The sequence below is a fragment of the Drosophila sulfurigaster genome, unplaced genomic scaffold (genome assembly GCF_023558435.1).
Source record: "Drosophila sulfurigaster albostrigata strain 15112-1811.04 unplaced genomic scaffold, ASM2355843v2 contig_104_pilon, whole genome shotgun sequence".
Taxonomy (NCBI): Eukaryota; Metazoa; Arthropoda; class Insecta; order Diptera; family Drosophilidae; genus Drosophila; species Drosophila sulfurigaster.
In genome coordinates this window covers 361,962-373,204 of record NW_026909659.1, presented here as the reverse complement: position 1 = coordinate 373,204, position 11,243 = coordinate 361,962, and the positions used below count along the sequence as shown (strand labels likewise).

The 11,243-nt window shown below is 38.3% G+C and overlaps 2 non-coding genes and 1 pseudogene across 2 annotated transcripts; all 3 read left to right on the top strand.

Annotated features, from left to right (window-relative positions):
* Window positions 1–1,731: 1,731 nt before the first annotated feature.
* Window positions 1,732–3,725, top strand: LOC133849662 (small subunit ribosomal RNA). Its single transcript, XR_009895416.1, has one exon. It is a non-coding gene; the product is annotated as a small subunit ribosomal RNA (ribosomal RNA).
* Window positions 3,726–4,292: 567 nt separating this feature from the next.
* Window positions 4,293–4,471, top strand: LOC133849654 (5.8S ribosomal RNA). Its single transcript, XR_009895410.1, has one exon. It is a non-coding gene; the product is annotated as a 5.8S ribosomal RNA (ribosomal RNA).
* Window positions 4,472–4,825: 354 nt separating this feature from the next.
* Window positions 4,826–10,888, top strand: LOC133849665 (large subunit ribosomal RNA; annotated as a pseudogene).
* Window positions 10,889–11,243: the final 355 nt, after the last annotated feature.

The following is an 11,243-nucleotide window of genomic DNA, read 5'->3' as shown; positions in this document are numbered from 1 at the left end:
TACTAAATAAAATAAAAGCATTGCAGAAAACGTGTCACAAAACCTTTATAGGGTGGTGAGGTCGGGCAGGCATGTCATATGAGAAAAATTTCACATGTGAAATATATATGACTATGTATATGGAGTGAGTCTTGCCGGCATAAGTCATATATAAATAATATATGAATATAATCATATAGAAGGCAATATGATTATACAAGTTAAAAATAATGAAGTTTTGCTGTTGTATTATTAAATAAGTGCAACATAAAAGATACATTAGATGGTAGACCTTAGTAAAATGAGCTGGTTGTAGAAAACGTGTCACAAAACCTATATAGGGGTGGTGATGTCGAGCAGGCATGTCATATGAGAAAAATTTCACAAGTGAAATATATATGACTATGTATATGGAGTGAGTCTTGCCGGCATAAGTCATATATAAATAATATATGAAAATAATCATATAAAAGGCAATATGATTAAAAAAGTTAAAAATAATGAAGTTTTGCTGTTGTATTATTAAATTAGTGCAACATATAGATACATTAGATGGTAGACCTTAGTAAAATGAGCTGGTTGTAGGAAACGTGTCACAAAACCTATATAGGGGTGGTGATGTCGAGCAGGCATGTCATATGAGAAAAATTTCACAAGTGAAATATATATGACTATGTATATGGAGTGAGTCTTGCCGGCATAAGTCATATATAAATAATATATGAAAATAATCATATAGAAGGCAATATGATTAAAAAAGTTAAAAATAATGAAGTTTTACTGTTGTATTATTAAATTAGTGCAACAAAAAGATACGTTGGATGGCAATACTAAATAAAATAAAAGCATTATAGAAAACGTGTCACAAAACCTATACATTTCTTTTTTTCGTCAATAATTATTTATTTAAAATCTGTCTGTACGGACAATAATTAAACTTTTTGAGGCAGCCTTGTCGATTAAATTCTCACAAGAGATGGTTGGTAGGGTTCTGGAAGGCTAATCATTATCCTCCATGGGCAGGTCGAGGGGGTGTTTTCTTTTAAGTCTTCTGACGGTTTGGCTGTTGTCGAAACCTATACATGGTGAGCAGTGTGTGCCCATCACGTATATATATGTATTGGATGCATATATTTCAGTTTGCATAATAGGTAATAATTATGTTATTACAAAAAGTCTCATCCGACGTTTATATGTTTATATAATAACTATTATTATATAAGCATATGACGAATTAAATGTCTTCTTCCAAAGGTGTTTTCGTAGCTAAAGAATTAATATTTTGTGAATAATTGAAAATCCTCAAAGGACACTATAAAAATTATTTATTGTGGACGGAGGTTTTTACTAATATAATATTGTCTACACGTAAATGCAAAATTAGATAAAATTATCAATTTGTCATCAAAATAAAATAATTTTGTATTCAATTAATTGAATTTAAATTATAAATATGCATGTGTGATATAATATATTTAGTAAGTTGAAATAAAATGATATTTTTGAACGATTTTATATATAAGTATATATATTTATATAAACAATTGTGAATTATAACTAGCGAACGTGAATGCTATCTAATTGTGTCCACATTCGTATAGTACATGTCAAGTATAACATATGTATATATACAATTATTGAATATTATCGTTTGTTATTCAAAAATATTTGTGAGTTGTGTCATGTATTTTACGTATTTGGAGGTTTATGTAATTATATTTTAAATATTATTTACATAATGAAATGAACATTATTCTGGTTGATCCTGCCAGTAGTTATATGCTTGTCTCAAAGATTAAGCCATGCATGTCTAAGTACACACGAATTAATAGTGAAACCGTAAAAGGCTCATTATATCAGTTATGGTTCCTTAGATCGTTAACAGTTACTTGGATAACTGTGGTAATTCTAGAGCTAATACATGCAATTAAAACACGGACCTTCTGGAACGTGTGCTTTTATTAGGCTAAAACCAAGCGATCGCAAGATCGTTACACTGGTTGAACTCTAGATAACATGCAGATCGTATGGTCTCGTTCCGACGACAGATCTTTCAAATGTCTGCCCTATCAACTTTTGATGGTAGTATCTAGGACCACCATGGTTGCAACGGGTAACGGGGAATCAGGGTTCGATTCCGGAGAGGGAGCCTGAGAAACGGCTACCACATCTAAGGAAGGCAGCAGGCGCGTAAATTACCCACTCCCAGCTCGGGGAGGTAGTGACGAAAAATAACAATACAGGACTCATATCCGAGGCCCTGTAATTGAATGAGTACACTTTAAATCCTTTAACAAGGACCTATTGGAGGGCAAGTCCGGTGCCAGCAGCCGCGGTAATTCCAGCTCCAATAGCGTATATTAAAGTTGTTGCGGTTAAAACGTTCGTAGTTGAACTTGTGCTTCATACGGGTAGTGCAACTTACAATTGTAGTTAGTACTATACCTTTATGTATGTAAGCGTATTACCGGTGAAGTTCTTATATATAATTAGGTACTTGTACTTTTTTATATGTTCCTCCTATTTAAAAACCTGCATAAGTGCTCTTCATCGACTGTTATTGTGGGCCGGTACAATTACTTTGAACAAATTAGAGTGCTTAAAGCAGGCTTCAAATGCCTGAATATTCTGTGCATGGGATAATGAAATAAGACCTCTGTTCTGCTTTCATTGGTTTTCAGATCAAGAGGTAATGATTAATAGAAGCAGTTTGGGGGCATTAGTATTACGACGCGAGAGGTGAAATTCTTGGACCGTCGTAAGAGTAACTTAAGCGAAAGCATTTGCCAAAGATGTTTTCATTAATCAAGAACGAAAGTTAGAGGTTCGAAGGCGATCAGATACCGCCCTAGTTCTAACCATAAACGATGCCAGCTAGCAATTGGGTGTAGCTACTTTTATGGCTCTCTCAGTCGCTTCCCGGGAAACCAAAGCTTTTGGGCTCCGGGGGAAGTATGGTTACAAAGCTAAAACTTAAAGGAATTGACGGAAGGGTACCACCAGGAGTGGAGCCTGCGGCTTAATTTGACTCAACACGGGAAAATTTACCAGGTCCGAACATTAATGTCTAAGACAGATTGATAGCTCTTTCTCGAATCTATGGGTGGTGGTGCATGGCCGTTCTTAGTTCGTGGAGTGATTTGTCTGGTTAATTCCGATAACGAACGAGACTCAAATATATTAAATAGATATCTTCAGGATTATGGAGTTGAAGCTTATATAGCCTTCATTCATGTTGGCAGTAAAATGTTTATTGTGTTTGAATGTGTTTATATAAGTGAAGACGTACCTGTTGGTTTGTCCCATTATAAGGACACTAGCTTCTTAAATGGACAAATTGCGTCTAGCAATAATGAGATTGAGCAATAATAGGTTTGTGATGCCCTTAGATGTCCTGGGCTGCACGCGCGCTACAATGAAAGTATCAACGTGTATTTCCTAGACCGAGAGGTCCGGGTAAACCGCAGAATCACTTTCATGCTTGGGATTGTGAACTGAAACTGTTCACATGAACTTGGAATTCCCAGTAAGTGTGAGTCATTAACTCGCATTGATTACGTCCCTGCCCTTTGTGCACACCGCCCGTCGCTACTACCGATTGAATTATTTAGTGAGGTCTCCGGACGTGATCACTGTGACGCCTTGTGTGTTGCGGTTGTTTCGCAAAAGTTGACCGAACTTGATTATTTAGAGGAAGTAAAAGTCGTAACAAGGTTTCCGTAGGTGAACCTGCGGAAGGATCATTATTGTTTTAATGCATCTAACCGTTAATAAATTAAATTTGTTTTTCTCTTTTAGGGAATTGTAATATTTAATAAATTAAGTAACTAATAAATATAAATATTTTATTCAATCATATGAGATACAATTATGCAACATATAATAATTTAAATTAGCTAAAAACCGTTTGTTATGTATTATTATTATTATATACTGTATTAAGAGTGTTTTATGTGTTTTGATAAAATAAAAACTGCGTGTATATGTACCATAATATACATGCGTTGCAAAATGTATTGTGCATATTCCAGTGCGCATACATTGGTTCGCAACACCTAAAGAAAAACAATGTTGTACCTGTTTGCAGGTTAACGCTTTACATATGTTGATCATAATAAATAAATTTAGCTACAATATACTTGTCATATATCTTATTATTATCGATTACGTAAAACTAAGACATTTCGCAACATTTATTTAGGTATAAAAAAAAATTTTATTGAAGGAATTGATATATGCCAGTAAAATGGTGTATTTTTAATTTCTTTCAATAAAAATATTGTTGACGTAATGAAATAAAAAAAAAATTGTATCACTCTAAGCGGTGGATCACTCGGCTCATGGGTCGATGAAGAACGCAGCAAACTGTGCGTCATCGTGTGAACTGCAGGACACATGAACATCGACATTTTGAACGCATATCGCAGTCCATGCTGTTATGTACTTTAATTAATTTGTTAGTGCTGCTTGGACTACATATGGTTGAGGGTTGTAAGACTATGCTAAATAAGTTGTTTAAAATTTTTCGGAATTTTAAGCACATTGTATATTATTGGATAATATAAGTGTGAATCTAAAAAGTTCTCGCTTAAGATATTCATAATATGAATTAATAAATGAAAGTACTAAAACTCTGTTGCATGAGAAATTTGAAGAATTATATGTTCTTTATTCATTTCAAATAATACTGAGGAATGTCTAGCATAAAATATATTATTTTATAAACTAGAATTGCCTCTTATTAACGAATATGATATAAAGAATAATTTTGTGAATATTATGGACCTTCAAAAAAAAGATAGTATATTTCAAAATAGGCAGAGAATTGTCTATAAGTGTAATTAAACAACCTCAACTCATATGGGACTACCCCCTGAATTTAAGCATATTAATTAGGGAGGAAAAGAAACTAACAAGGATTTTCTTAGTAGCGGCGAGCGAAAAGAAATCAGTTCAGCACTAAGTCACTTTGTCTATATGGCAAATGTGAGATGCAGTGTATGGAACGTCAATATTCTAGTATGAGAAATTAACGATTTAAGTCCTTCTAAATGAGGCCCTTTACCCATAGAGGGTGCCAGGCCCGTATAACGTTAATGATTATTAGATGATGTTTCCAAAGAGTCGTGTTGCTTGATAGTGGAGCACTAAGTGCGTGGTAAACTCCATCTAAAACTAAATATAACCATGAGACCGATAGTAAACAAGTACCGTGAGGGAAAGTTGAAAAGAACTCTGAATAGAGAGTTAAATAGTACGTGAAACTGCTTAGAGGTTAAGCCCGATGAACCTGAATATCCGTTATGGAAAATTCATCATTAGAATTGTAATATTTAATCAATATTATAACGATAGTGTGCATTTTTTCCATATAAGGACATTGTAATCTATTAGCATGTATGGAATTTATCAAACAATTTTGATAAGAGTTTATTTAAATTAGAGTGCTTGCATTTTAACATAAAATAAATTTCAAAAATTTGATAAAGTGCTGATAGATTATATGAGTACAGTGCGTTAATTTTTCGGAATTATATAATGGCATGATTATCATTGATTTTTATGTTTATTATAAGCACTTGTATGATTAACAATGCGAAAGATTCAGGATACCTTCGGGACCCGTCTTAAAACACGGACCAAGGAGTCTAACATATGTGCAAGTTATTGGGATATAAACCTAATAGCGTAATTAACTTGACTATTATTGGGATTAGTTTTTAACTATTTATAGTTAATTAACGCAATCCTGGGGCGTTCTATATAGTTATGTATAATAATATTTATATTATTTATGCCTCTAACTGAACGTACCTTGAGCATATATGCTGTGACCCGAAAGATGGTGAACTATACTTGATCAGGTTGAAGTCAGGGAAACCCTGATGGAAGACCGAAACAGTTCTGACGTGCAAATCGATTGTCAGAATTGAGTATAGGGCGAAAGACCAATCGAACCATCTAGTAGCTGGTTCCTTCCGAAGTTTCCCTCAGGATAGCTGGTGCATTTAACTGTTGTATAAAATAATCTTATCTGGTAAAGCGAATGATTAGAGGCCTTAGGTTCGAAACGATCTTAACCTATTCTCAAACTTTAATGGGTAAGAACCTTAACTTTCTTGATATGAAGTTTAAGGTTATGATATAATGTGCCCAGTGGGCCACTTTTGGTAAGCAGAACTGGCGCTGTGGGATGAACCAAACGTAATGTTACGGTGCCCAAATTAACAACTCATTCAGAAACCATGAAAGGCGTTGGTTGCTTAAAACAGCAGGACGGTGATCATGGAAGTCGAAATCCGCTAAGGAGTGTGTAACAACTCACCTGCCGAAGCAACTAGCCCTTAAAATGGATGGCGCTTAAGTTGTATACCTATACATTACCGCTAAAGTAGATGATTTATATTACTTGTAATATAAATTTTGAAACTTTAGTGAGTAGGAAGGTACAATGGTGTGCTTAGAAGTGTTTGGCGTAAGCCTGCATGGAGCCGTCATTGGTACAGATCTTGGTGGTAGTAGCAAATAATCGAATGAGACCTTGGAGGACTGAAGTGGAGAAGGGTTTCGTGTGAACAGTGGTTGATCACGAGTTAGTCGGTCCTAAGTTCAAGGCGAAAGCCGAAAATTTTCAAGTAAAAAAAAGTAACTAAAATTTAAATTTTGTCATAATTAAAAAACTTGAATAATTTTGAACAAAAGGGAATACGGTTCCAATTCCGTAACCTGTTGAGTATCCGTTTGTTATTAAATATGGGCCTCGTGCTCATCCTGGCAACAGGAACGACCATAAAGAAGCCGTCGAGAGATATCGGAAGAGTTTTCTTTTCTGTTTTATAGCCGTACTACCATGGAAGTCTTTCGCAGAGAGATATGGTAGATGGGCTAGAAGAGCATGACATATACTGTTGTGTCGATATTTTCTCCTCGGACCTTGAAAATTTATGGTGGGGACACGCAAACTTCTCAACAGGCCGTACCAATATCCGCAGCTGGTCTCCAAGGTGAAGAGTCTCTAGTCGATAGAATAATGTAGGTAAGGGAAGTCGGCAAATTAGATCCGTAACTTCGATAAGGATTGGCTCTGAAGATTGAGATAGTCGGGCTTGATTGGGAAACAATAACATGGTTTATGTGCTCGTTCTGGGTAAATAGAGTTTCTATCATTTATGGTAGTTTCTTGTTCCCCGGATAGTTTAGTTACGTAGCCAATTGTGGAACTTTCTTGCTAAAATTTTTAAGAATACTAGTTGGGCAACCAGTTAGTTCTTTTAAATTATAACGATTATCAATTAACAATCAATTCAGAACTGGCACGGACTTGGGGAATCCGACTGTCTAATTAAAACAAAGCATTGTGATGGCCCTAGCGGGTGTTGACACAATGTGATTTCTGCCCAGTGCTCTGAATGTCAAAGTGAAGAAATTCAAGTAAGCGCGGGTCAACGGCGGGAGTAACTATGACTCTCTTAAGTTCGGAAATGCCAAAACAAACGCTGCAGCGTTCGCAAACGATCTGGTGTTGTTTGCTTCTACACCGAAGGGCCTTCAGGCATTATTGGATACCACGGTCTCCTTTTTGGCGTCCGTTGGGCTGACCCTAAACGCTAATAAGTGTTTTACTGTTAGTGTCAAGGGGCAACCGAAGCAGAAGTGTACTGTGATCGAATCACGGAGCTTTTGTGTAGGTTCGCGCAAGTGTCCAAGCTTGAAGCGTTCTGAGGAATGGAAGTATCTTGGCATCCAGTTCACTGCGGACGGAGGGCCCGCTACAATCCGACTGAGGACATTGGTCCCAGATTGAATATCATATCGCGGTCCCCCCTGAAGCCACAGCAGAAGTTATTCGCCCTCAGAACTGTCCTCATTCCACAGCTATATCACAAGCTAACCCTTGGTAGTGTGGCAATAGGCGTTTTGAGAAAGTGTGACAGACTGGTACGGTCGGTCGTAAGGAAATGGTTAGATCTTCCTATGGATGTGTCAGTAGCATTCTTCCATGCCCCCCACACAAGTGGGGGTCTCGGTGTTCCCTCAGTTCGAAGGACAGCTCCAATGCTGCGCATACAGAGGTTAACGAACATAAAATGGCCCCACCTCGAGCAATCCGAGACAGCCAGTTCGTTCCTTAGTGCGGAAATTCGGAGGGCCCGAGATAGGTGCAAGGCATCGGGACGCGGCTCTGGATACACGCCTTTTGATCGACTCGTACTGGGCGGATAGGTTGTACTCCTCTGTTGATGGTAGCGGTCTCCGTGAAGCAGGGCGTTATGCTGCGCAACACGGATGGGTTGTCGCACCCACGCGTTTGTTAACTGGAAAAGCTTATTTGAATGGGATCAAACTGCGTATAAATGCCCTACCCACGCGGTCTCGTACCACGAGGGGAAGGCACGAATTGGAGAGGCAGTGTCGTGCAGGATGTGATGCTCCCGAATCACTAAACCACATTCTGCAGAAGTGTCATCGTACGCATGGGAGGCGGGTGGCTAGACACAACAGTGAAGCTAATTATCTCAAGCGGGGACTTGAGACGAGAGGCTACTCTCTCATTGCTGAACCAAGTCTGCAGGGAGAGAACAGGATATATAAGCCGGACCTGGTGGGTTTCCGACCAGATCACATGATAGTGATCGACGCTCAGGTAGTGACTGACGGACTTGATCTTGACCAAGCTCATCAGAGTAAGGTTGAGATCTACGACAGACAGGACGTACGAACGGCTCTGGTTCGGGATTATCAGGCGCATGAGGACATCAAAATCGTTTCTGCTACGCTAAACTGGAGGGGCATCTGGAGCTATCGGTCGGTAAAACGACTGAGAGCACTGGGAGTCCTTAACGCTGGTGATAGCAATATTATCAGTACCAGGGTGGTAGATGGCGGAGTCTGCGGCTTTAAGACGTTCATGTTCCATACTGATATCGCCAAGGAGTGGGTTAGCACCGAGGTTTACTTTCCTCATTGAAAGTCAACTACACTGGCCAACATCTCTTGTGTACAAAGTAAAGGGAAAACAGTCATATGACGTGCCATCCATATATGGCATTGTTGTGTGGGCAAATTCATTTCCTACTTTTTTAGCCAAATGCCTCGTCATCTAATTAGTGACGCGCATGAATGGATTAACGAGATTCCTACTGTCCCTATCTACTCACCCGTGTGGATGACGGGTCTTAGAATTTCACCACAGTGGACCTCCACTTATCGTACGAAGCGATTCTTGAGGTGCGTCACCAACGCTAACTGTTTGGAGTTAAATTGGTAGTACCCTTGTGGTACGAAACCTGACCGGAGGTCTTCTGGTACCACGGGAGCCAGGTGCCCGCGGACTTTTGTCCGTCCTGGCACGGGTTGTGGCCCTTCGGGAGCATCGTGGTGGCTGTGGATTACATCCAAATGCGGAGAGAGCGGAGTGCTCGACGTGGAGTTGCGTAATACAACCGGTTGCCGGTAACAAAAATCGGAAGAGGTTTTAGATGGGCCTCGCTCCCCACACAGGAGTAAGTACCCAGCCCAAACAGCTGGTGCTTCAGTGTGTACCTGCGGAGAGTCTCCAAGGGGGCGCTGTTCAACGCTTAAATTGTATCCCTGTGCTCGGGCACCGTATGATAAGTCACTTGTGACAGGTGCACACGTAAAACACTGGTCTTTATGTCCCTATCTACTATCTAGCGAAGCCACAGCCAAGGGAACGGGCTTGGAATAATTAGCGGGGAAAGAAGACCCTTTTGAGCTTGACTCTAATCTGGCAGTGTAAGGAGACATAAGAGGTGTAGAATAAGTGGGAGATATTAAATTTCGGTTTAGTATCGACAATGAAATACCACTACTCTTATTGTTTCCTTACTTACTTGATTAAATGGAACGTGTATCATTTCCTAGCCATTATACGGATATATTTTATATATATATGGTATTGGGTTTTGATGCAAGCTTCTTGATCAAAGTATCACGAGTTTGTTATATAATCGCAAACAAATTCATTAATGAGAGAGTGCATTTATGTATTCTTAAATTAAAAATTTGGTATAACTCCAATTACTCAGGTATGATCCAATTCAAGGACATTGCCAGGTAGGGAGTTTGACTGGGGCGGTACATCTCTCAAATAATAACGGAGGTGTCCCAAGGCCAGCTCAGTGCGGACAGAAACCACACATAGAGCAAAAGGGCAAATGCTGACTTGATCTCGGTGTTCAGTACACACAGGGATAGCAAAAGCTCGGCCTATCAATACTTTTGGTTTAAAGAGTTTTTAACAAGAGGTGTCAGAAAAGCTACCATAGGGATAACTGGCTTGTGGCGGCCAAGCGGTCATAGCGACGTCGCTTTTTGATGTCGATGTCGGCTCTTCCTATCATTGTGAAGCAAAATTCACCAAGCGTTGGATTGTTCACCCATGCAAGGGAACGTGAGCTGGGTTTAGACCGTCGTGAGACAGGTTAGTTTTACCCTACTAATGACAAAACGTTGTTGCGACAGCATTCCTGCGTAGTACGAGAGGAACCGCAGGTACGGACCAATGGCACAATACTTGTTCGAGCGAACAGTGGTATGACGCTACGTCCGTTGGATTATGCCTGAACGCCTCTAAGGTCGTATCCGTGCTGGACTGCAATGATAAATAAGGGCAATTTGCATTGTATGGCTTCTAAACCATTAAAAGTTTATTATTCATTTAATAGACGACGATGGATGTGATGCCAATGTTACATATAACATAGTAAATTGGGAGGATCTTCGATCACCTGGTGCCGCGCTAGTTATATATTAAAACATTATTTAATACAATGACAAAGCCTTGAATCAATTGTAAACGACTTTTATAACAGGCAAGGTGTTGTAAGTGGTTGAGCAGCTGCCATACTGCGATCCACTGAAGCTTATCCTTTGCTTGACGATTCGATAAAATATATATGTTTAAGGCATATATAAAAAAATATTATATGTATGATGTATATATGGAAACGTATATATGTTTATATATATAAATATGCAAAATTGTATGCATAATTATGTTATACAATTACGCATATAAGAAGAATATTTATATAATATATGAATATATTATATATATAAATAAATAATATATCAATGTGTACAAAATATACTTGTATATTTTAAATATGCATTTATTTAGTATGCGTTAATTATATATATTTATTTGGTAGCCAAAAGGACGCCATCATATTAGTAGCGAAAATTAAAAATATGCATAGTATATCTATGTGTACAAAATACTTGCATATTTTAAATATGCA